Source organism: Semicossyphus pulcher, unplaced genomic scaffold (genome assembly GCF_022749685.1).
Source record: "Semicossyphus pulcher isolate SPU_LCO1_2020_fin unplaced genomic scaffold, fSemPul1.0.p SCAF_10, whole genome shotgun sequence".
Lineage (NCBI taxonomy): Eukaryota > Metazoa > Chordata > Actinopteri > Labriformes > Labridae > Semicossyphus > Semicossyphus pulcher.
Window position 1 is genome coordinate 28,089,980 of NW_027211604.1, and position 26,209 is coordinate 28,116,188.

General features: G+C 41.7%; 1 long non-coding RNA gene across 4 annotated transcripts in view; it reads left to right on the top strand.

Annotated features, from left to right (window-relative positions):
- The window catches only part of LOC138594043 (uncharacterized), a 58,059-nt gene extending 42,377 nt beyond the window's left edge, over positions 1-15,682 (top strand). For all 4 annotated transcript variants that reach the window (XR_011308348.1, XR_011308350.1, XR_011308352.1 and 1 more), the window contains exons 3-4: positions 14,569-14,606; positions 15,126-15,682. This is a non-coding gene — a long non-coding RNA (uncharacterized lncRNA). The remainder of the gene's footprint in view (positions 1-14,568; positions 14,607-15,125) is intronic.
- The last annotated feature ends 10,527 nt before the right edge of the window (positions 15,683-26,209 follow it).

Sequence of the window (26,209 nt, forward strand, 5' to 3'; positions counted from 1 at the left end):
AAAAATGTAATCAGTAACCTAATCCAAGTGTCACAATTTTAAAGTAACGTAACTGAATACTGTTAGTTACTTTTGCATTACTTCAGTACTAAATCAGCAAATAAAGACAAGAGAAAAGAAATGTCGATACTTTTGTAATGTGTTAATGCCTGTTTAAATTAATAACGGTAATTATGTGCATTTAAATGTACTTTGCCAAGAGTCAAACCATGTTTCAGTAGTAGAAGAAGAAGACGAAAGGTTAGCTAACATTTTTAACTGGAACTATGTGCAGCTAACGTTAGCAGTTGGTCTTACCTGTAAATGTGTCTTTAAATTAGATGTCGAGTCCTTGGATAATGACAGCATTTTCACAGCCGGAAGGCAGGGCGTGCACTGAACTGCGATGTTGGTCCCATTTCCACCCAGTGAAAGCATTTTTTTCACCACAGGCCAGGGCAACCAGAGACTGATGATGGCTGCTTTGAGGAGCGGTGTTGTGAGACTTGTGTGTAATGAAGTGTCGTAACGTGTGCACGCAGGTGCATGGTGTTATCAGAGACGGTCAGACGGACAGTTTATAAATGAGAGACCAGATGTCATAGAGCATCTTTGGTATTATATCGTCTTCATTTTAAAATGTATTTTAAAATTGTAATCCTGCTAGTAATCCCCATTTTTAATAAATCTGTAATCTAATTACCTCTTGTTTTCTCTAACTGTAACAGAATACAGTTGCCTTATGTTTGTATCCTAACGTAATGCCGTTACTTGTATTCCATTACTCCTCAAGCCTGCAGTTAGCTAACATCAGACTGATGTTAACGGTAATGTTACAGTTACGCTTGCTAACATAAGCAGCCAGTGTTTCCATTCACAGCGAGTGAGCTGAAATAGTTAAAGTTACGTTAATTATGAGGAGTCATTACTCTGCAGCAGCTCAAACCACGTCACTAAAGGTAATCACTTACTTATGAAAAATGCTTATCACAATATCTCGCGATGTCGTCAGATTGCTTCTTTGTCCAACCAACAGTCCAAAACCAAGAGTCTTCAGATTTTTCATAAATGCTTGATATACGCTGATTAATGATCAAAACGGTTGCTGATTTATTATTTTACAGTATGTGCCACCACATCGGTAATCAGTTGCTTTTCTCCTTGTCTTCATCACTCTTAAATAATCCAAATTCAGTCAGGCTCTCGTGTATTTAGACTTAAAGGAATAATCAAGAGAAACTATTTATTTTACACTTATAGTGAGAAGCCACACACATAAAGCTGCACAGCAAAACCAGTCCTTCCATTCTTCTTTATATTAACAAAAAAATCCTGTACACGTAGACAACCCTGGAAAACCCCTCATTTGTTTCCCATCAGTGCAGATATTCAATGGGATTAATTGGCAGCAGTTATTTTTAGACCATCAGTAATTAAATGTGGAGTGATACTAACACCTTGACTGAAGCCTGGTGTTCCTGTTAAGCCTCATATCACCAACAGAGTCATTGTCATCGAACAGGTTTCTGTGAGGGAATGTGATCGTATAAAATCCCTGGAAACCCAAGAACAACCTTTTATCTCCTGTTCTGTAACCCAAATGTCAGGAAGATCACGCCTCTTCATTCAGCTAAACATTACCAGGGTTCACATCGCTACTGCTTCCACCCACTCACATGAAACTTAAGCCATTTTTACACAGACTGTACAGGGCGGGAACGTTGCACTAAGGCCTGCTCAGTACACACAGTAATATTCTGATGACGTGCAATAAGTAAACAAATATTGGATGAGCATATTAGTTCTAACTTATAGTTTCATGTTTTAAGCAGTGCCTAAGCTTTTGATTTTGTCCCTGAATCCAAAATAATTCTCAAAAGAAGTCCTGTTATTTTTCTTTGTGTGAAACAGGGACTAGAGGGCACATTGTTCCACCTCTAAGTTCGAAACAGAGTCGAGTCGTACAGGACAGAGGTGTGACATTTTGAGGATGTTTTATATGTGCAAGCCAGAAGCAGTTGGCAGCCAACCCAAAAAAGAAGAAGAAGCTAACCAGTACCTAACGGCTAACCTAAAGCAACAAGGTCCAAGAGCTCCTCACCCTCCGAGCAGACTTCATCAACCGCCATGTAATGCATGGCAAAGGGCCGTTATTAGTTGAGGGAGCTATGTAGCTGCCTGACATTATTTCATACTTTATATGAAATGCCAATCATGTTTCTTGTTTGTGGAACTCCGACAGCGTAAAAAAGCACAGCCTACTTTATGATGTTATTGTGGGATCTCTTTATTTAAAGGGCTACAGACAGTAAGGCTGCACAGTAAGTCGCATTATTGTCATTGTGATAAGAGCCTGTACAATAAACATATTAAAAGAATGCACAAAATACAATGCATGAGAAAAACATTTGTTGTGTTTGTAATTATCTTTGATTCAGATTGTTACAAACACATTTACTCTGTTAACCATGCCAAACAGCAGAAACACAAAGGAATTGTGTTGCTAATATTCAAACTTCAGAATTAGTTTGTTTGCATGGTATCATGCAGGCCTCCTCACACTAAGAGAGTGTGCTGAGTGACACAGAGGGAGGATCACGCTTTGCAGCCTGAACTACTGAGGCAGGAACATATGTAGCTTCTTTATTTAATCAGAAATGGATACTTTATTTTACAGTTTAGCTAAAACAAACCGCCTCTCCTCTTCCTTAGCTCTCACAAATTTAACAGAGCATACAGAGTCAGGATGTGCCACACTGGAGTTTATTTAAAGAATCGTGATTTTCTCATCTTTCCTCACCTCTGAACCCAAATCGTTCCTCCAGATGTGTGGAGGAAAAGCATCGCTGCAGTGAATCCTGCTGCCTCAGCACTCCCCTGTCCAGCTGCCCCAGCAGCACAGCTAAAAGTCATTGGTTCCAGCTGGGCCTTCATTTATGGGATGGTTGAACAAATAAATTATGGGATTAGATAGGGGCGGATCGAGCCACAGAGCCTCTCGATGCTGTAGCAGAACCTTTGAGAAATCGGTCTGGTTAGGAGTCTCAAGGTTCTTCAGCTGACTTTAGGGATTAATAAAATAAAGATTCTCTTTATTTAATTTGGTACGCTGCAGTACAGATGAGTTTTAAACAAAGTGCTGGCAGTGCCATGAAGCCCGACAGTGACTCAGTGTCACCTTTACACCAAACTTTATTAACACGGAACAATAAAGGCAGTCATCCATAAACACAAACTGTTTTTTGGGCTGGCGGTGATAAAAGTATAGTCTCACATCTGCCTCATGTCAACTCAGTACTTAAAACTTTTCTTAAAAACTCAAAGGTATGAATTAATCGTTCCTATTGTCAGCATGTAAAGTTTATTAAATTATGTCTTAAATTATTAATTGTGTCTCCTAAACCATAAGAAACGACTTGGAGGAGACTCAGAGCTCTTTATAGCTCCAGTTAAACACAGTTTCTAACATTCTTTTATTTTATCATCTGATCCAGAACACACGTCGTGATCACAAGGCAGATTGCTTTTTCCATTTAGAGACAGAAACTCTGCATAGACATGAAGGCATGAACCCAGAACACAGAGGTAATATCAGAGACTTTGTAATACTTTCACTTCCTCAGGTGTTCAAGAGCATCCAAATCTATCACTGAGAGTCACACTCAGGCATAAAGTACTTGTAAAATCAGCCAATCGCCGCCCGTGTCTGTAACCGCTCCACTAGCAGCGATTGGCTTCTGGTTCTTGACGTCACAGACGGGTGGAGACCTTAGTAACAAATCGTCTGAGACCAGAACCCTGTCAGTTCTGGCCAGACCGGTACTTTAGCTCCCCAACTCATAAAATCTCACTTCCCCGTGAAAGCGAGCAGCCTCGAGCACTATTTCTTCCTGAGGAAACATATTCCCTTAATGTGGTCGGGTTAATGGCAAATGAATAATCATAACACAGCGATGGCAGACGGGGGGTGTCATTGATCTGTCTGGAGTCAGCCCCCTCTCCGCCTGCTGCATCAGCCACTCTCCCCCTATTGATACGCTCTTGCCCCTTGACCCCTGGGACAGATCAATGGCATTGATCGGAGAAGGGCAGGGACAAGGGCAGGATCTGCTGACTGGCCCGACAGCTAGTGTGACAAGACATGATCGTCATTAATGTCCCGCTGGCTGGCTGGCTGGCTGGCTGGCTGGCTGGCAAGGCGCTGTTCATCACATATTCCCTGCTCCCCTCCCCCTCCCCCTCCTCCTCTTCCTCTTTCTCATCGTCTTCCTCCTCCTTCCCCCTCCTACTTCTGCTGCTCCATGTTCCCATTCTGTGCTGCTTGCAGTGACTGAGATAAGTCCATTGTTTGGATACCTGAGTGATGCTTGCCTGGCATCTGTGGCACAGATATGAATCTCCGGGCTGCGTGGAGATATTTTCGACTTTATTGTAGAAAAAACGAGCGGGTTCATTGCGAGTGTCGGCAGCATAATGTCTCTGGGCTCATTGTGTGTGCTACTTACCAACCACAATGGAGCTGGTCCTATTTTTGGGTGCTTTGAAAAGCTCTGTCGTGGTACATTTCAAAGCAAGCGAATTAGAATCTGCTTCAACTCTGTCACAACAACTTGGTTGTGTATTCTCTGATCGATGGCAAATCCCAGCTCTTATAAGATACCGACGTGCTCCGATTCCCAAAGCTTCTGTGAAAATGTGTCATTGATACAGCGGCTGGATTGTGTTTCTGCTTTACTACGTCGTTTGGGTTATATTTCCAGTCTAGACTTGAAACGAGGCGAGCGATGTTTGTGTGTGTACGAGGGGTGATGGGCGGGATGCGGCGACAGCTCCAGACTCTGCAGTGACACGGCTGTAATGGAGCTGATTGATCACCTATACGGCCGCCTGCTGGCCCCGCCGGCTTCAGCACACAGCAAACTCCCAGCCCCCCTGTCTCTGCGTCACCACCGCCATCACCGAGCCAATCTGTGAAGACCTACCATCCCCCATAGACTTCAACCTGGCCACGGTTTTGACATTGGCTGCAGGAATTACTTCCACACATCTTCGGCTTTTTCAGCCGCCCTGTTTCTGTTCGTCTCTGTAGGATAGAACCTTCCGGACGTATCCGCCATGTTTGATGAAGTGACATTTTACTAGTCAGCCTTTTTCTGTTAAAAAGCTGCTGTTTTCCATTTGAATTAAAGGGCATAATCAATCAATGATAACATTTGCAGATCTCTCTCCCTGCCCCCTCCGTGTCACACAGGGTCATAACCCTAATTTATCCAGGGTGTTGAAGGTGATTAAGCCTCGAGATTAGAACAAGCTGTCAAGGGCAGATCGCAGCCAGACAGAAGGAGAAGGAGAAATAAAGCAAACATTTATCACATTTTCACTTTTGGGGAAGGTGTTTGTCTGGTGTGTGTGATGTTCATTAGTGAAGCAGGTGTTGAAACATCTCAACCATCAAATGATGTTCCTGCTGGGACATCCATCTGAGGAACGTTTAGCTGACAAGACGTTTCAACATGAACGTTTTACTAACCTTGCAGAATAGTTTGGGAATCTTAATCTTAAATAGTTGGATTTTAAATTGTGATTAAAGAGCTCAAATGCATTTGATATTTATTTGCTTTATTGGTATTAGTCTGTATGATAAGAAGGGCTGCAACAATCGATTATTAAAGTTATCAATTATTTTCATGATTAATTGTTTTTAAGTCTTTTTTTTTATGTCAGAAAGTTTTGAAAAATGCTTTTGAAAGAACAAAATCACTGAAACGGTTTATTGGTTATCAAAATATTTGGCAATTAATCTTCTTTTGATCAACTGAATGATTAATCGATTAATTTTTGCAGCTTCGATGACAAGTATTGCATTGGCAGTCTACAGTATGGTGGCATGGTGTCTGTACGTGAAGGCCTCTGGTGTGTGTCTGTGCTGCTAATCCAGCACTCAGACGTGTGTGTATGTGTAGAAAACACTTTACACACGTGTTCAAATCAACAAATATAAAATCAGTTTCCATTTATCGAGTAAATCTTTGACTGAATATCGGCCGATGTTTTTCCCTCCAGCAGTCGTACGCTGCCGCTGCTGCTTTCAAGCCTCAGTCACAATATTGTGACAGCGACTGTTTGTGTTCATGCTTACACTGACCACAGCGTGTCTGTGTGACAGCCTGTGTGCGTGTGTGTGTGTGGTGTCACTCGTGTTTCTTCATTCATGCTGCTTTGGGTATCTCTGTCTTTAGTTTGTTTGCTGTCGCCTTTGCTGGTGCTGCCAGTTCTGTCTGCGCGTGTGTGCGTCAATGTTTGTGTGTCGTCCGTCTCAGACGACTGCTTGCGCTTAATTTTGTATCACAGGTTTTATCTGTTGATGGGTGTTTGCATGTGAGGGTGCGAGCTGCCTTCATGTTCAGAGACAGTTGTAACATCGCTACAGTGCATCCTCCTCCATGGCCAAGCAGTTAGCTGCAGTGTGTGTGTGTGTGTGTGTGTGCGATGTGTGTGTGTCTGCACGCCGCTGGAAAAGAGAAGAAATTGATCAGCACAGGGAGGAACGTGTTCACCAGCAAAGGCTGGATGGAGGGTGTGAGAGAGAGAGAGAGGGAGAGAAAGAGCGAGGGCTGTCGCTGCAGACTCCTGCTGCAGTATCTCACTTTGGGCAAGCAGCTGCAGACAGGGAGTAACAGACAACCAGACACGCAGACAGGTACAGACCTGGTGTGATGGGAGGGGACGGGTGGGGGCTGGGGGAGTGGAGATGGAGGTAAAGGGCAGTAGATGCTGGAGAGGCAGGGCTTGGGGGGTGGAGGGGTCAAATGGGGGAGGGGGGGTTTGATGAGTGAGAGGGAGCTGGTTGCGGCGGCGGCGGCGGCGGCGGCAGCTAAAGGAAGGAAATGTTTTTGGCTTTTTTTGCCGTTTTCGTGTTGGATCTGTGAAGATGGAGGAAGGAGGGAGAGGTGGAGAAATAAAAGTAGAAGGTGTAGATGACAGTGTCACGACATGGATGATGTCCCAGTGTCTGGAGCAGGGAGGAGGAGGAGGAGAGGAGGAGTGGTGGTGGTGGGGGGTGAAGATGCTGAGATGGAGCTGACAATGCAAGCGCTGGGATGGAGCGATGCTCTGTGCTGGGGGGGGGGGGGGGGGGGGGGAGAGAGAGGAGGGGTGGAGGGGGGAGGCGTCCCACCTCACTGACCTGCGTCTGGCTGCAGCTTCCCGCGGACACCTCGGCTTCACCCCCCTCCCAGCCTTCATCTCTTTCTTTCTTTCTGTCTTTCACCCCCTTTTTCCCCCTCTTCTTCTACCGCCGCTGCCCTTTTTTCCTCTCCCTCTCTTCCTCCTCTTCCTCAGCTTGGAGGCGGATAACAAAAGGCGACTTGGTGGCAGACGGAGGAGCGAGCGTGCGGGGCAACGCGTCGGGTGGCGCGGAGCGTTCATTTCCGGAAGCCTCCACTTTGCTCGGCGTTCCCCAGAGAGAAGGAGACAGTCAGAGACATCTATCTGATTCTTTTTTCTCTCTTTAGTCTGAGGGGGAGGAGTTGTGAGGTGGGTGGCAGGATGGGGGGACGAGGTGGAGGAGGGGGGTGGGGGCAGTCGGTGGTGTGTTTGGGTACATGACAGGCAAAAATGACATGGGAATGTTTTCAATATTACTTTGTTGATTTCACTGCAGTTTTTTGGCAATTAACGTCAGGATTCTCTGGTTCAAACTGTGCCTGAAGCTGCTGTCTTCAGTTCAATCGAAGCTGTTTGATGTCTGACTGAAGCTTGTTGCCTCTGACACTGACAACTTATTGCATGCCAAGCTTGCCGCCATGTCGGCAGAGTTCGGCGGGAAGGTGGTAGGGTCGGCCGTCGTGGGGTGTTGGAGTCGGTTTTACCTGTTTTGTTAGCAGCCGCTGCATTTTTTTACTTGATATCTGACCGATCACTATGGGTGCTCGCCCTGCGGCGGAGAGCCAGAGGCTGAGGCTGCTAGGTGGCTCTTTGGGTTCATCAGTCAGTGCAGACGGACGGTCCAGCAGACTGGTCCGGGTTCAACAGTCCTGGAAGAGAGACGCAGACTGATGATCAAGCCGACGCTCTTTAGGACAAAGGCGAGCCGGGCTGCTTGGCTGGGGGGCTTTTCCTCTTCCAGCACAAAGGCTAGTTAGCACAGAGCAGCAGTGCAGGCTCGTCTGTCTGTCTGAGCCTCTGCTGCTGCTGTCTGTGTGCTGCCAGGAAGATCATTTGCTCAACAAATTTACCTCTTTGTCTTCCTTCTCATCTCTGCTCTCTCGCTGTTGTTGTCTGGTGCATTTTGAGCATTAGTCTGAAATGTTTCTACCTTTGCATGTCTTTTTGTGCACAGGATTCGAGCCGAACGACATAAGTTCTCTGCAGAGGAGGAAGGAGGATCATGAGAACATTTTTTCTTATCCAGAGTGCAGAGCTGTTTGGTTTTTTGATTACAGACAGACACTTTGTGGTGTCGGGTGCCTTTGGGCTCAAACTTGGTACTTTTAAGTGGCAGAGGTTAAAGACGAGACAGTGTGTGCGTGTGTGTGTGTGTGAGAGAGAGTGAGAGAGAGAGTGAGAGAGAGAGAGAGAGAGAGAGAGTGAGAAAGGTGTCAGTGCCACTCGGTGCCCTGCAGCTGACTGCAGCTCCTCAGTAGACCCTGTCGTACTTCACCTGCTCCCTGAGACCCTAACTTGTGAGCTCTCTTGATAAAAAATCACGGGTTAGGCTCTTGGGACGCGGGCGGAGGGCACAATCGTCTTTCTCCTGAATGTTCCAAGGGTGGAGTCGGAACGAAGCACCAGCGATTTACTGTAAAAAATGTATAAATGGTGGAGACGACTTAAAAAAGGAAGAAGAGTCGAAACATGAAAAGAAAATAAAAGAGCGAATGTTTGCAGCATTTTTGTTCGATCGGCTCCTCCGTAACATTTATAAAGAGTAACTTAAACTGCAGCCCTGGTTCAACAATATATGCAGGAATGTGCATGTTTGTTATAGCCGTTTATTTTTGTTATTCCAAAAAATTCATCAAGAACGTCGTTCGTGATTCGCTCTAAAGCGGAAACCCTCGTCTACGCTGCACCGTGCTGTCAGCCGACATTGTAATCTCTCATTGTGTCAACATCTCTGTTTGAATACCATTCGAGTAACACATGATCTGATTAGAAATGGCAGGACACCGACCCCACCAAACCACCACACCCCAGACTGGTGTTGATTAACCCCTGTCAGCACCACAGCACAGCATCGCACAGAGCCAGCCTGCACGTATGTGATCCTCCATTACCAAGCAGTCGAGTTTGATCACTCCAGCTTCTTCCAGACGCTGCAGCAGCAGTCTGAGACGAGGGCAGTATGTGCTGCTGGTGTGTTTTTCACACTGTAAAACTGAAAGTTTAAATACACACGGTTTACTGGTTCCTTTTTAGCCGCCCGCTCACTGAATCCATCGCCGGGAGCTCATTCATTCATTTAGTATTTTAAGCATATCTACATTATGGTTTTTCATTTACTGCGTCATTCGTTATATTTCTCGGCCAGCTGTATGAGTGTTTGAATATTATTATATAAAAAACAAGATCAGATTTTAGCAATGAAAAACAATTACCTCAGGAGAGTAATTAAAAAAGCAAGTTACAAAGTTTTTATCAACTATTTTGAAGATGTAAGGAACCCCCAGACATGAAACATATATACGTTGTTTTAAGAAAATAAACGATGACAATCACAGAGAAATGATTAGCTTATAAACGATTGATTTCAATGGCTACATTGAAAAATCACATTTATCATGTTAATGATTTAAAATATGTATTTTAATGACAGTGGAGAGAAAGTGCTTGTGTCCTTTTTCCACAGAAGATACAAATCTAACATAATGTTACATCACATTTAATGAGCACAAAAATATGTCGAAGCAGTTCCATATGAATTTTGTTGCTTTTGTAATTTGATCATTTCTGTCTGCTGTCGTCTAAGATCTCACAGCCAAATTGGTCTAAATGCATATTTAAAGTGGAGGCAGAGGACGGACACAGACGTGGTTATTCATCAAAAAGACAAGATTGAACGTTGGACAGAGAAAGAAAATATTGCAGGGATCTCTAATAAACACGAGTATAGAAGTGCAATTACAATCAATCAGGCCTGTTGAAAAATACTTATTTTCCTTTATGCTTTTCAAAGGTGTGCCTTCACTCGTCATTACAGCTTGACCTGGTTTTTAAACTTTCAATTTTTCCCAAGGCAGCGTGCTTTTCTCAAAACCTAATTTCTGCTAAATTACCCATATTAGGAATGCAGTTCAAAACAATTGATTTTCTCTCTAATACCCTCCTCTCCATCTCTCACCCAGTCTCCAGTCCCCCTCTCTCCCTAATTATGTTTTTTTTCACCCCGTCTCCCCGTTTGGTTTCATGGTGAACAATGCCGATGCCAACTAATCAGTCTGTGCCGATGCCACAGAGCCCCCAGCAACAGCTGAAGGAGCGCCGTGCCCCATGAATACCAAACAGCCAGCACAGTGCGACAAGTGCTGAGCAGTCAGACGCAGCACAGCCAGAGCGGAGCTGGTGCCCACAAACAGCCAGACAGTTTTATTAGGGTCTGTCTGACACGCAGTAAAGTCTGGCAGCACCCGAGCCCACTGATGAAATCCTCACCGCTCCCCCAACAGTAACAAAGCAGCATGCTCAGAGCAATCCGCCAAGGATCCAATAAATATCACCCCGTAAAAATCTGCTCCCGGCTAGTTTGTAACTCCGCTCGACAGGGAATACAAAGTTTGTTCAAAGTCAAACTAGTTCTCAACGAGCCGCTGCTTAATAGACGTCTTCTGTTTCATCTGAGCGATGCACTGCGTCTGATGCAACACGGGACAGAGAGGAAGCTTTCTGTAAAAGCTGCTATTTTATCTCTTTTGATAAAAGACAAATTAATAGACTTCTTGGTATCTGACCTTTATGAAACATGTTGATGCTTCGGTAAAGCGCTTTTGTTTCTGCGTCATTAATTAAGCGTATAAAATGTGAGTGTATTTCACAGAAGAGTTGGTTTATTTAAGGTAAAGAGCAGTGCAACGAATTTCTCTTGATTCTGCAAATGTTCATTTTATGAAATCTTTTATTTGATATAAAAACATGCAGCCACAATAAATCTTTAAATGGTCAAGGTCAAATAACAGTGGTGTGTTTACACGGAGCTGATGACACTGTTTTACTCAAACGATAAATCAGGGACAGTTTGTGCAGAACAAATGAATGAATTTACGAAGCAGAAATTCAGCTCTGGCTTCTTTCGTCTGCTCCTGTAGCTGATGCAGCACCTCAGCAGAATGTGAGAATAAATATAGTGTAATATAATTCTGTCCTAAATAAACATTTAGTGTGTTGCTGCGACAAGCGGCTCGTCTTCAGGTTCCTGCAGGAAAGATTGATTCAGACCTTGAATAGGTGTAGATAAACCAAAGGCTCCAGCTGATGGACCCGAGTGTGCGCGAGAGATTACACTCCATTGTTCAGAGGTGGTCATGTAACACGCCGCGCCGCCACATCGCTCCCCGATAAAAGTAATAAGGACAGATTAACATTTATCCCCACGTTAGGATTTGGGCTCGAGCTGACGCGGAAATCAGATGGATTTAGTGAATTAGAGGGCTTGTTTTTCTTTTTTCCTCTTCTTTTTTTGCATTGATTGTCGGGTTGTGTTGTCTGGTGGAGCAGCTTAGTGATCCCTTATCGCAGCGGGGGAAGGGGAGGTGGTAGCGGGGTGGTGGGGGAGCGTCAGGTACGCCTGATAGCCGAGCAGCGTGGAACAGAGGGGGGGGACGTCTGAGTTTCCAGACACTGCGGCAGGAGGCCAGACAGTCACCTGAACACACACACACACACGCCTGTGATGCCACATACACATGCACCTGTTTAAAAACATGCACATTTTACACACCAACCCCCCCCTCCCCCCACTCTTTAAGTCTGCACTACATCCAATTTAATTTTGTTTTTAATTCAATCAAGGGTATAAATGTGTAATGTAATTATCCCGGTGCATCGACAGCACAAAAGTTTCTCTTTTATTCTCTGGGCGACGGCGGCGACAGATAAACTCCATTAACTTTTTCAGATTACAGTAAGTGCTGAGGGAGGTGGGGGTGTCTGCTAAAGGACAGTCGAGCCGCGCTGAGACTGGAGGATTTTCACGGCGGGGCCTGTGGGCACAGAGCAGGAGTCTGGAAAAGTGAGGCTGATGATTGAAAACCAAACAACAAAGCTCAGAGGGAGCGGAGCGACGCCCAGCAGGCCAGAGGTCTCTGCACGGCCAACTGGACTGATCTCAGACCTGCTTCATGTGTGCGTGACAGTGTTGAACATGTGTGTCGTCCAAAGGGCCACAGTATTTGAGGGAGTATCCCCCTCTGTCCTCCCCGGGTCCGGCCTTATCTCCCCCTCTGTCTGATCTGTGATTCACTTCGGAGGCGTTTCCAGGGAAACCTGCTATCTGGCGAGCAGCTTGATGGAGTTATTGAACTGAAACTGGCCGAGATAATTATGCTTCTGTCTTGCAGGTTGGCTGTCTAGTCGCTGGCACTTGAATGTGACCTATAGCTGGTTCAGTGTTGTCGCCACAGGCAGAAGCTTTTAACCCCTCGGCCACCAGACAAATGAACGGCTGTAACTTTGCCCAGTCACAGTTTACACCTTCAGTCTGACTCCACCTTTTGCACACGGTGCTGCATTAACACTGCAGGTGCTCATTTTGCAAACTAATTTTATTCAAATTTGTTTGCTTCTGGTTTTAAATATAAACTTTCTGTTACTGCTGCAGAAACACACACATCAGGGTTTCTGTGCAGACTGAAAGGGAAGGAAGGGTATTTCATTTCATTTCATTTCAATAAATGTGGGCATAGAAAAATATTTGTGTCCAACCTTTTCTGTTTCCTTTGCAGTTACATAAACACATAATATAACAAATACCCAAATATTAAACTGCTCTTAATGTCTATATTACTTGACATGGACTCTCATCCAGCCCCTCAGTCACTCAAGATTTCACGAATGTTAAGACTCTAAATCAGACTCTATGCATTAATGCCTCTTCATATCCTGCATATCTGTACAGTTTTTTTTTTCAGTTATTTTTATCTTGTTCTATTTAAGTCTTTTACTTTTTTTATTCCTGTTCTGTGTTAATTGTTCTGCACCAAAATCACCAAAACAAATTCCTTGTATGTGTAAAGTTGGCAATAAAGCCTGATTCTGGTTCTGATGAGTTGTGCAGAGATTTGATATCATAGTTATCAGAAAAGTAATGGGACGATCTTTTCTTCATCTCTGTGTTCATATTGTTTTTTTATAGACACAGTAAATAGACAACGATGCACAGATCTTATTTATAAAAGAGCCTAAAAAAATATTGGAGGGACTATATTATAATATTACTTATTTAATGTGAAAAATAATGAAAGCATAGGTAGCACCAGTTAGTTCACTTCCTCTTTGAGCAGAGTCACGGTGGGATTGTGAACTTGACGGCAGCAGCAGGTAGATGAAGGCGTTCTTAGTTTGGGTTTGCCGATCCGAAATATGAAACCTGACAGCATAGTAAGAATAACACATTCATGTCAGCAGTTTGATTTTAAAATACAATTTGCAACATAATTATCAAACAGCTATTTTCTCGTCTAATGCAAAATTGCAACAATTAATTGCTCTCTTGACTGACAGAAATGTAATCGACAACTACTCGGTAATCCATTAGTCTTGTCTGTTGCATTTGGATTCGCTGATTTTCGCCTATGAGAGTCAATGAACAGTCTTTGGGTTTTTGATTGTTGGTTGAACAAAGGAAGCTAAATGAAGACGTCACTTTGGTCTCTTTCTTTATTGTGATTAACAGTTTTTTTTTTTTTTCTTGTACAAGATAATATGCATCATCATCACGAAATGTACATACAAACCCCCCACGCTAAACCCCAACACTCGTCTTCACCAACACAACTAGCCTTGGTTGTCAACACAGATACATTCAAATATATAAGACAAGACACTATAACTGACCACAGCAACATAAGCAATTGTCACTATGTCTCTAAAAAGTTGTTATGAGCATTTTTCCTTTTTTTTGACATTATATAGACTGAATAATTAATGAAGTTAATTGGAAGCTTAATTGATCATACGAATAGTTGTTAGTCGCAGCCTTAGTCTCGTGTCCAATACAGTCTGCAAAATGTGAGTGATGAAAAGTGTGGACATAAGAAATATAAGTGTTGCAGGTTTCTTCCTCAAACACACACGTTCAGCTAGCTTAGTCACATCCTGCTGGTTCGCTTTGAAACCGGTCATGACCACAAATTCCAGGTGTGTCTTCAAGTGAATCCGTTCAGCTCCTGGGCAGGTGGACACTCGGATAATCACAGCGTGTTGGCTCGTAATTTTGCAGAGATTGTCTTTGATATTTCGCCTCAAAAGAGCCGATGTTTTAGAGATACATTCTGCTACCTTCTGCTCTCAGTTTCAAGTTTTCCCTCCTTGTAAAGTGTTGTTCTTTTTTCCCACACTGTTTCTAAATTGCTATCATTATCTCTTCTCGTCTAGGAGTCCTGGCAATCGTCTGTCTTTCTCCGCGCTCAGAGGTAAGACAAATTACAACTCTCGTAAATCTGAAACCTCTCTTACTTTCTAGTCTTTCTCTGTTAATCCGTTTTGTGAGAGTGGAGGATAAATAGTGTTTGTTTGTATGACGGCCTTGTTTTGCCTGCGCTCCTGCAGCAGCAGTGTGAGTCAGTAAAAGTGTCAGGCTGCGGTAACAGACGGCCTGCGCGACATAATTAGCCCGGAGTCATTTGGAAGCGGCTCAGCTCGGCCCAGGTGCCCACTGTGCACAGAAAGAGACCAGACGACCTTTTACTCAGCTCCGTCCCACTGCAGTCACTTAAAACAGTGATGGATGTTTCCCCTAACACCCCCACGCTCCCTACCCGGGCCTCGTTCTGCTCTCCTCTCCACCCTCCCTCTCTCTCATCTCACCATATCTCCCCCCTCCTCCCCTCGACTCAAACAGCGCTCTCGCCTTATTTGTCCCCTCTCCTCTCCTTGTTTTTCCTCCATCCTTCGCCTTTTACAGTCCGCCCGTATCCTCTCTGTTCCTCCAGAGCGACGAGGAAGAAGAGGAAGAAGAAAGAAAAAGTGGGGAGGGGATTGAAGTGAAGTGGAGGAGGCGCTTCCTGCAAGCAGAGTCAAGCAACCTCCCTCCCCCCTCCCTCCCCTCGGCTCCTCATCAGTATGCAGCGGCTGTAGCTCAGGTGACACGGCCGCTGGATTCGGTCCCGACTGCAGGAACATCAGCAGCGCGGCGGAGCGCGGGATCGCAGGTAAGGACAATGAGAACAGGCGGGAGAAAATGAGGAGAGACAGGGAGGGGGGAGGACGAGGGAGGAAGGCAAAGGATGGACTTCTTTTAAGGACACATACTCACACTTACACACTTTGCATATTTTCAGGCTCATGCCTCCTCCTTCAGCTGCAGTAAGGACAGAATAAGAGTCTGTTTCTTTTAATTATAATAACTAATGCTGCCTGCTGAGTTATGCTATCTTAGGTATGGTTGTACAAAGTATCTTGGATGATGCAGATGTTTATATGTAAGTAAAATATTCTGTATTTTATGTGCAGTTTCCAACATGCATTCATTTACATTTTTTGCATTTAATTTAATTGTATAAGTTAAAGAAATATACGTATGTTGTATTGTAAATTGCAGAGAATGTTACGACATTATGATTTCAATAAAGTCAATAAAAGTTGAATTTGTTGTGTGTTTGGTTATTTAGAAATCTGATGTTTTATTCCATGTGAGCAAACAACGAAGAAATCCTGCAGCTTCCCCTCAAAACATTTTCATTGTTTTCACTTGTGAGGTTTTTATTCCCCTCGATATGTTGGATATTAGTTTTGTAGCCAAAGGCAACAAAGAGCAAGGTGCATTAGACAAATACTCATACACTCTCTAAGTGTGTGTGTGTGTGTGTGTGTGTCGGAGGAAAAGAGAAGACGAGGAGAGGCTAAGAAGGGGAGGAAAGAGAGGCCGTGTGTAGGTGTGTTTTTGTTTGCTCTGTTTGTGTGTGTGTGTGTGTGTGTGAGAGAACTAGAGGCTGTGTGTGTGTGTGTGTGTGTGTGTGTGTGTGTGTGTGTGTGTGTGTGTGTGTGTGTTGGGGGAGCAGTGCGGCCAGGCTGCAGATATCATCCATCTCCCTGTCACCGGCCCAGGGGCTGCTGGGAAAGTGGCAGACAGCTCCCCGGCTCTGACAACGGAGGCTGCATCCTAATTTTTCCCCGACACAGAAAGCTTGAGAAACCTGCTCCTCCCTCACCACCCAGAACGGAGCTCCATTAACCCTGCGGACCGCGAACAAAGCACCCGGCTCGGCTCGGGACACCGCCAGCTGAGAGACGAACACCTCCCATCATCCAGCAGACACACTTAGCACAGACTACACCTTATAAAACACTCAAAAGGAATCAGACACTGCAGTGTTGGAGCTGCAGAAACAGAGGAACGCCTTAGACGAGTTCTTCTCTGGTTTATAACTCACACCTATATTAATTTATTTAATCTAAAGATGAATGGTAACGTAGTAAATAAAATCTGCTCTCCAGGTACCAAAGCACTGCAGTCACTGTCTTTTCAAAATAAAAGTCCTGCCTGCACTAGCTGTTGTAACTGGATTACATGCTTTCTGCTTGGCTGTGACTAATTGTGTGATAAAGCTGTTGTCTGATATTCTATAGCTTTTGTTATACGTGCCAGAACTATCTCCCATCTCAGCAAGTGTTTCTATTTGTCTCTCTGCGGTCTGACGCATCAAATAAACACCGGCATGAGGCTGAAATTAGTGCTCATTAATGTGTCGTGTGAGTAGATGTTGGACAGTTTTTCAGCCTGACAACTTTTATGAGTTTGTGGTGTCACTAAACAAAGGATGTTAAAAACCCACTTTCTTTTGAGGCATGTTGTTGAGTTAACTTCAACCTGTGGTAACAATTGTTTTAAATAAATGCACATATAAATGAATAATTACAATGTAGGCTGAAGCTTTAGCCTATAATACATTCTCTTTGTTATATCATATACTTACAGGTAACACTTTCACTATGAAGTTAAGGTTTTACACAAACAAAAATAAAAGTTTTTAAATATGTCACACCAAAGACTAAGAGAATGAGTTACAAATCCTCACACAGATATGAAGTCAAAGTCTAGTTAACTTTATAAATGAGAAGTCCAATATTATATATACAAGTCTAGGAGGGGTGTAATTAAATGTATATGGGTTTTTAAAAAAGGTAAAAACAAAACTGTTGGAATAATAAAAACACTCTTTACAAAACTGTTACAGTTACATGTAAAGTATTTAACAAACTTAGCTTTTTTTTAATGAACTACAGAGCTGCATTTAGTTACTGTTGACAAACCAACACTTCAAATGTTTCTAAAAAATACAAATGTGAAACGGTGATCAAAGTTCTGCACAGAATACATCTATCTGCGAGTAAGCTGGCCACAATCTACCCTGGTTTAGACCCAACCTGCATCAGGTGCAGCGAGGACCCAGCCAGCCTCAGCCACATGTTTTGGCTATGTCCCAAATTGACCCCATTGAAGTTCTTCAAGAACTTCAACCCAGTTGCCTTTTTGATTAAGCTAAACAATGCAGTCAATGGGTTAGGGTCAGTAACAGTATTACAAATGTGATTCTAAGCTCTTCACGATAGCATTCTGTTCCTTGCTTGATGGTGCTTCTTCTCAGTTGGAAGAAAGTTGCACCACCATCATGCAAGCGCTGGATGGAGGAGGTAATGTCCCATCTTAAAGGGATGTATCATGCTAATTTCAAGCTTTATATTTCACTTTGTGATACCTGTGGAGCAGCTTAGCATAATTTACAGTTGTTGTTTTTTTTTAAAAAGTCATGTTTCTCACACTGGTGCTCAGTGCAGGCCCTCATACAGCCTCTGCCTGAAACAACTCAGTCAGCTCTGACCCCGTCCCCACAAGCCCACTTTCTACTGATTGGCCAGCTCCCTGAAGCATGCTGAGGCTGCACTTTGTGATGTCACAAAGTATAAAATAAAATAGTGTGAAACCTGGCATTCACAGCAGCCTGCAGACTGAGTTGAGAAACATGGGGATTACTCCAACATGCTTTTACCTACACATTTGAACTGGACATCCAACATTGTAACATTAAACTGTGAAAACAGCATGATACCCCCTCTTTAAACTTAAATATGTTACAACAGCTTAAATATGTTTTTTAAAGTTTTAAAAGGTCTGGAATATCTACTCTACTTCGAGACTAATTTTCATTTATTTCTTTTAGAGTTGCTTCTTTGATTTTTCAATTTTTAAAAAAATGTTTATGTCATTGATGCTGAACTTAATTTAATTCTAATGCCTGGCAATAATCTCTTTTGTATCTTTATGTTTACCTTATTTTGGAGTGTTGAGTTCTATTGTGATTCTATACTTTATGTGAAAAAACTAATATAAATATTTGAATTATAACAAATGTGAAATGATTTGTTTATGATTCAAGTATCATATCATGTGTACAGCTGTAAGTTCACACATAGATCTACAGACAGTTTCATTTGAATTATGTTCCTTAATTTTGCTGCACAAACTTGTAGTTTAAATCTTTTTTATTGAGGAAGCAGCAATAAAACATTCAGATTTGTCCTCATTTTAAATTAAAAACAACAACAAGCTAAAATAAATCAACAAGCTAAATAACAGAAGAAGAAATAAAAGACCAAGAAACAACTACGCCCTTATCCCTCCCCCTCACTGGGACTTTACTTCATGTCACCCCCATGAATGTCGTAGTTATCCTGAGTTTGCATCTTTAAATCTTGTTAAAGTGCCTTGTTGTCACACAGCGCTGATTCATCTGGAAAAATGTGTAACTTTGTTTTGGTGTTACAATACAAACTGTTTTTACTTGTAACTATAAAAGTGTTGTAACATTTGTTGAATCTCTGGATCAATTGATTTTGTATTGAATAAAAATATTATATATATGGATTCATGTTTTTTTATGCAGGCAGGATTAGCTTTTTCCTTCTAAAGTGATGAAACTGATTAGCTAGTGCTAGCATTTAGCATTCAGAGGGAAATAAAGCAGATGATATCACAACAACAGGTTTCTCCTCCTGAATAATGATGAGCTTATCCTGCCAAATTATTTAAGCAAACTTTAGGATGAGATAATGAGAGGAAAGTGTTTTCCTGTGCGTGATAGAAACAATGTTAGATTTTAAACACTCACTTTTCATTCAGCCTGTCGTGTCAGGGACTGATTTTGATCCAGATTAGGGCTGAAGCGAGCTCAACTGCTGACAGAACTTTAAACACCATGAATGTATGATAAACGCTGTGAGGACACGGCCTGCCTCAGATCTCAGTGTAACATGCAAGTTTGATCAAACGAACTGAACGAACCATCTACATGTTAATGGGAGGTAATTTATGTTAGCCAGTTAGCACGCCACTGCAGCAGGAATATTAGCCTTCTGCATGAACATGTGCTGCCCACATTCATGTCTCAACTGTAGTAATATCATGAGTCATGTCAACAGAATGTTGTAGGGAATTAACAATTTATTGTAAGAATAATATAAATCCCCCTATTTTGCATTCATAAGAACTTATTCAAAGATTTGTAACACACAGAATATATTTGTTAGATATATTAGGAGTACTGTAACTGGTGTGTAAATACTATACTATTGACGATTGACAATAAAGGAAAACATTAAATGTGTGTATTAACGTATTACCAAAATGAAATAGCTGCCTCTGAGCAACAAAAAAACATACATGCATGGCCTTTGGTTTATAAAGTGTAAACATATAATAAAGTTTTTTTCAAATCAGCCATTTCTTCATATTTCTATGTTCATTAAAAATGTTCATCAGCTGGTTCAATGGGCTTTTTTCACAGCGGACATTTTGACTTCTAACAGGAGGAAGGGCACAGCTGTTAATAACTTTAAAAATGCTTCTGTTCTATTCAGGTGTCTGACAAAGCCATGACAGGCAGTCAGCACGCAGACAACCAGGACCATGAAATTGAAGCAGCTAAACGGAATACAGCCATCATTAATTCTACTGTAAACACCTGCGCTTGTCCTCCTGTGATATGCTAAAAAGTCTTCTGTTAAAAAGGATGTTGTTTATTCTTTGAACATGAGGTTTACATTTCTGAACTGCTGTGCAGACATTTTTAAATAAGACAGGAAGATACCTCATTGTTGTATTAAATAAGAGTGTGTGTAACGAATGTTAAAACATTTTTTTTTTTAATATGTGATTGAATACTGTGAAACTAATATTAATTGTGTTGATAGTATGCTTCAACAGACGGATGCCCGATGACTTAAAGAGAGTTCTGAGCTGGTTGTGAAACAGACCGACAGACTGAAAATTGATACTGACGTCTATTATTACTTGAGTTAAAGTACTCGAGTACTTGCTTTTTAAAAAACTTAAGTATAACAGCATGAGTGCAGGCAAGAATACATGAGTAAATTGTGATCCTTCTCTTCATTACCACCATGAAATAAACAGCTTAATCTGAGTTTTGCTCTGCGTTTGCTCTATGTTCAACCATGGAGACACGGAAGGTACAGGTACGGCAACACCCCTTAGACAAACCACATGCAGAACTACACAAACAAAGTTTGTTGTCTTTCGGATTTTAGAAGAGAAAAGAAAATAGAACAAAATTAACGAGTAACGACAACATTCATAGAAATGTAGTGGAGTCAAAAGTGCCATATTGGTCTTTCAAATGTAGTGGAGTCAAAGTAATACGTTTCCCAAACAAATAATACTCAAGTAAAGTACAGATGTTTTTTTGTCAGAAAATACTTACACATGTGTAGAACAAGATCAGCAAAGAGATAAGAGGTACCGCTTTGTCTACAGGGGTCGCCAGGATCGGCGCAAACCGAAGGTTCCTCACAGTAGCTTTCATCGTTCTCCCCATGACTCCACCTGCTGAAGAAGACACCATGTATCTGAAAGTGTTTATATCTAGAAAGTGGCTCTTGAGATTGGATTTTGCTATTGCTACTATTTCAGAGGTCAAAAATTAACCTCAGTGTGTCCTGATGAAACCTGTCTTTTATGAATGATAAATTCAGTTAATACATGTGTTATAACACAATAAGAATTGTTCATCTTTATAATCATATATCAATGATTACTGTTATATAACAGTTTAGTACTCGATCTCTTCTTCTGCCTGCCCCTAAATTACACAGCTTTTTACTTACGAAATGAATTATTTGACACAATATATTTGGAAATTATTTTATTAATTTAAAAATGATTATATTTCTGTTTTCTGTTTAAAAATAGCCTGAGAGCTGCGTCCATAGCAACGGTTAACCCTGTAGCCTTCTTATAATGAGCTAACCTAGCCAATATTACTCACATCAAAATAAGCTTACCTGTTTTTACTCACATCAAAATTAGCTAACCTAGCTGTTATTACTCACATCAAAATAAGCTAACCTAACAAATATTACTCACATCAAAATAAGCTAACCTAGCTGTTATTACTCACATCAAAATAAGCTAACCTAGCTGTTATTACTCACATCAAAATGAGCTAACCTAACAAATATTACTCACATCAAAATGAGCTAACCTAACAAATATTACTCACATCAAAATAAGCTAACCTAGCTGTTATTACTCACATCAAAATAAGCTTACCTGTTTTTACTCACATCAAAATGAGCTAACCTAGCAAATATTACTCACATCAAAATAAGCTAACTTAGCTGTTATTACTCACATTAAAATGAGCTAACCTTGCTAATGTTATTCACATTAAAATGAGCTAACCTTGCTAATGTTATTCACATTAAAATGAGCTAAGCTAGCTGTTATTACTCACATTAAATGGAAACATTTCCACTGATGGTGAAGTAAGACACGGTGTGCGGGACTGCAGGAATACATATACTACTTCTAAATGCAAATATATAAATGAGTATGAGTAAAATGACATTGTAAACAATTCATTTGTTATAAATGCTAATGCTTATAAATGCTACTGAATGCTAAGTAGGTAAAATGTTGTTTGTCAGCTGCTGTTTCGGGGTCAAAGGTTAAAAACAGTCCAAGTAAGTGGATTGCTGTAGGTTCACTTCAGCAATGATGCTGCATTCATGTCCTTTGAATTAGAGAGTAAAAAAATATCTCATAATATAGTTGAAAGTGTCGTTCAGCTGAGCTTTTGGGTCATGAGAAACGAGGTCGATTGTTGCTCTTTGATGCCTTTATTCCCTGAATCTTTGTGTCACTAACAAGAAAGTGCTCAAGCGCATCATTCATTCAGCTCAGCATAAACTGAAACAACTTTATGACCTCAGTAGTTTTTTGCTGACATGAAAAAATAGCACCAGAGCGCACAGCTCACTGGATTTGTCATTTGTGGTTTACATGTCTATGTTTGGCTCCCTGTAAAACATGAACTCTGTAACACAGCACACATGGGACGAAGCTACGAGGAGAAACTGAAATCTACAGAAAAGTTTAAACACGACGTCTTTAAAGCTTCAAAGTGCTTAAAGTCAGAACACTTTCCTTTCCACGATTATTCCCAAGTGACCTGAACGCAGCACGAGTCCTTTGTTTATTACTCACAGGAATTATTGTGCAAGACGTTGTGTTGTGACTTTATGAGAATATCAACAGCAAACAGCACCTTTCACATCAACTACAGTCAGAAACTAAAAGTAAATAACCTGCTTCCTCCTGATTAACAGCTTCCACTTAATGACCCTGTCCCTCAGGCCTGCAGAGGTGTCTCACTGCAGCATTTAGCATCGTGTTGGTTCGTTTCTGAAGGAGCTTCACAGCTGTTTTTCAAATCTCTGTGACAGCGAATCAACCACAGCTTGCACACGTTACGCTGCAGCTCAGAGAGACCCCTCTGAAGCCTGGGAATCCAACCCTCGCCGGGCACAAAGACGACTCTGATTTGTGATGAGTAAAATAAACATCATGCTTGTACACGTTACCACAATCTGCTGACTGTGTCTCTGTGAGCGCGTGGCCTCGGGGAATCTCACTCGGAGGGAAAAAAACTCAACTCAAGCTTCTCAAATGTTGCAAATGAGGCCTGAAAACACATCAACTGAGCCACAGAGTACGGCTGAAAGTATATATGTGTGTGTGTGTGTTTACAGCCCACAAACTCATGAGGCCTGTGTGTGCGTGCTTTAGATGAATATACCATATGCACTTTGGATCTTTTATACTTTTCCATATCCAGATGCAAAAGAACAATATACAGTATGTATTACTAAAGCTTAGTTTATTTTAGCTCATATTAAAGCGTTTGTGTGATGAATACATGAATGAATTACTTTTTATTCTTGTTTGTATTATTGAAAAGATCCTCACCACATGGGATTACATGGCATATTGTAACTATAAACAACTGCAAGTCATTGCAGCTTTATTTATATAGCACAATTCAAACACAGGCATTGAAAGGGCTGCACACAGGCAAGAAAAGGCAAATAAAAGCAATTTAAAAAACCCTTTAAAACAATCATAGATAAATACGACGAAAATATATATTTAGATACAATAAATCTGAACCTAAACAAATTTAAAAAGTGCAGATTGTTGAGCAGTTTAAGTAAACATGCAACAAACAAAGCACAGAACAGTAGAGAAAACTGTAATCATAAAAATCACAGGGCCCTGCTTGGTTTATATTCTTCAAAGTGTTCAGAGCTGTGTTTTGATCCAAGAAAAGTGAGTGATTTGTAGTCCAACAGCAGTACTTTAAAATATATTCTGTAAACCAGTGTGAAGATTTAATGTTTTTAGTTCTCTTGGTTGTAGTTATAACTCGGCAGCAATCTGAATGAGCTGAAGTTCTCTGGTGGTCTTTTTGGAAAGACCAGACCAAGACACCATTATCCTCCATGCTGGAAATAAAGGCATTAAAAAGGTTCTCTAAATGTTAGTATTTGTTTAAGGTGATTAAATAATGATGTATTTATTGCCTCCATTAACACCAGCAGTTAACATTGCTCCAAAAACAGTTGCTATTGTTATTCTGTCCATCCCCTCAAGATGAATTATACAAACTTTGGAGATCCCTTATGTCTTCTTTCAGTGCCGTCATCAGGTTGCATTTGAAATGTTACAACAATATTTTTGTTTATGGCCAAATACCTTAAAATCTAATTAGCTTCCCATCAGCCTGAAGTGTGCTTTGTGTTTAGTTCTAATGAGCCAAGTTTAGCTAGTTAGCTGGTTGTGAAAACCCCCCAAAAATTTCACAAAATGAAATGTTAGAGTAGGTTTAGCTTGATACCACCAAACAAACACAGCCCACAGTACCAAAGTACCAAAATTCAAATTCAGCTCAGGTTAGCTGCGAAATCAATCCCAGAGTTTGTATTGGACTTTGAAAGTTTTATTCAACTGTATGAAAAACCAAGAAGGGGTCACAACCTGTCCAAATGTGTTCCCCTTGATCCATGTATGTACATAATATGGAGTATAAATTATTTATAAATTTGCCCAAATCACTATGAAATATAAATCAACCTTGCAGACGGAGTATCAAGGACCGCTTTAAAGCAACTGGGGTCGGATGTAGGCAGCCAAACCGTATTAGCTGGCATAACTTACGTTACATAACTTAACCTATTATATTAAAGATAATTTGAAGTTTCAAGACCCCTTTTGTTTTTAACATTTGTCGCTAATTGATTTAATTAAAACCAAATACTTACATAAAAGTGTATTCATAGGGCGCTTGACGATCTGCCATCTTTTTGGCACGCAATGAATCTCGGGATACGTTGGGCCATGAAGGCAGCACCCAACGGATCCTTGGTGGCCTGGGAAAAGGAGGACGCATTTGTCAGCAGGATCTGAAGGAGCCTTAAAAATGCACTCTGCCTTCAAATACAACCTTCGAAGGATGCAGCCCCTGGATTGGGACACAGCAACAGAAAACACTAATAAACATCAGCATGTTAGCATTTTCATTGTGTGTGTAATGTTTTACCATGTTCACCATCATAGTTTTGTTTAATGGCTACAGTTAGATAGTAAGTTAAACTAGCGTTATTGGCTAGCCTGTAAGCTAAACGCTGTGGTGAACATGTTAAACATTATAGGCCAACTTCAACAAACATCAGTATAATAGCATGCTTTGTTAATGTTAGCTTTTTAGCAGGCTTATGTTTTAGGTATAATGTTTGCTATGTTCACCATCGTAGTTTAGCTTACAGGCTAACCTAACTATGACTAATAGCTAAACTTTGATCATCAGCAGGTTAGCATTGAATGTGTGAGTTTGTAAGTGTGCTAAAGTTAGCATTAGCCCATAGCACTGCTATATAAGTAGTTAGCTTTAAATATCAACAGACTCGAGCAGCATAGTCAGACACAGGTATCGTAGAGTTCTGTGTATGTGGAGAAACCAAATTGTAGAGACAAGCTTCACCAGTGAGTCCAGCCGAAGACCTACCAGCTAATATTTTATATAAGGACAGAAAACATGACTGAAAAGTTAAAATTCATCAATGACTGTTATCCTGCTTGTTTTAACCTTTGTGTTCCAGGACACAGTAAACCTCATGCAGCCTATAGGCCTCTGCACAGAACACAGACACACATACATACAAATATATCCTGAGTTTATTGATTCATCTTTATTTCACAGTCTCACACAACAATGATGGCGGCCACGGCTCGCCACGCAGCCAGACGAGCGTGCACCTCCTCGTGTCCCGCCATGCACACTGAGCAGCACATTGCAGGAGCAGAAAACCTGAATATACAGATGTCTCCGTCCCTCACAGGCTCACTGGTGCCTGCACACGAGACGAGCTCAGCACACAGCAGTGCTGCTGCTCAGACATCAGCCTGTCAGACGCACATCCATCAGAGCAGAGACGGAGGATACAGCCGTTTCACTGCGGCTCACTGATGGAAATGAGAGGAGAGGACAGACTCGTGTCAGAATTAGCTGCTGGAACCGAGCAGACAGAGCTGCTGTGTTTTAACTGTGTTAAAGAGACAGTTATCATCTGTGAGAGGACGAAACACAGAGAGGAAACGTCTCAGTGACTGACAGCTCTGCACATCAGAGGCCTGTGTATTAACTCAACACATGAACAGTTATAA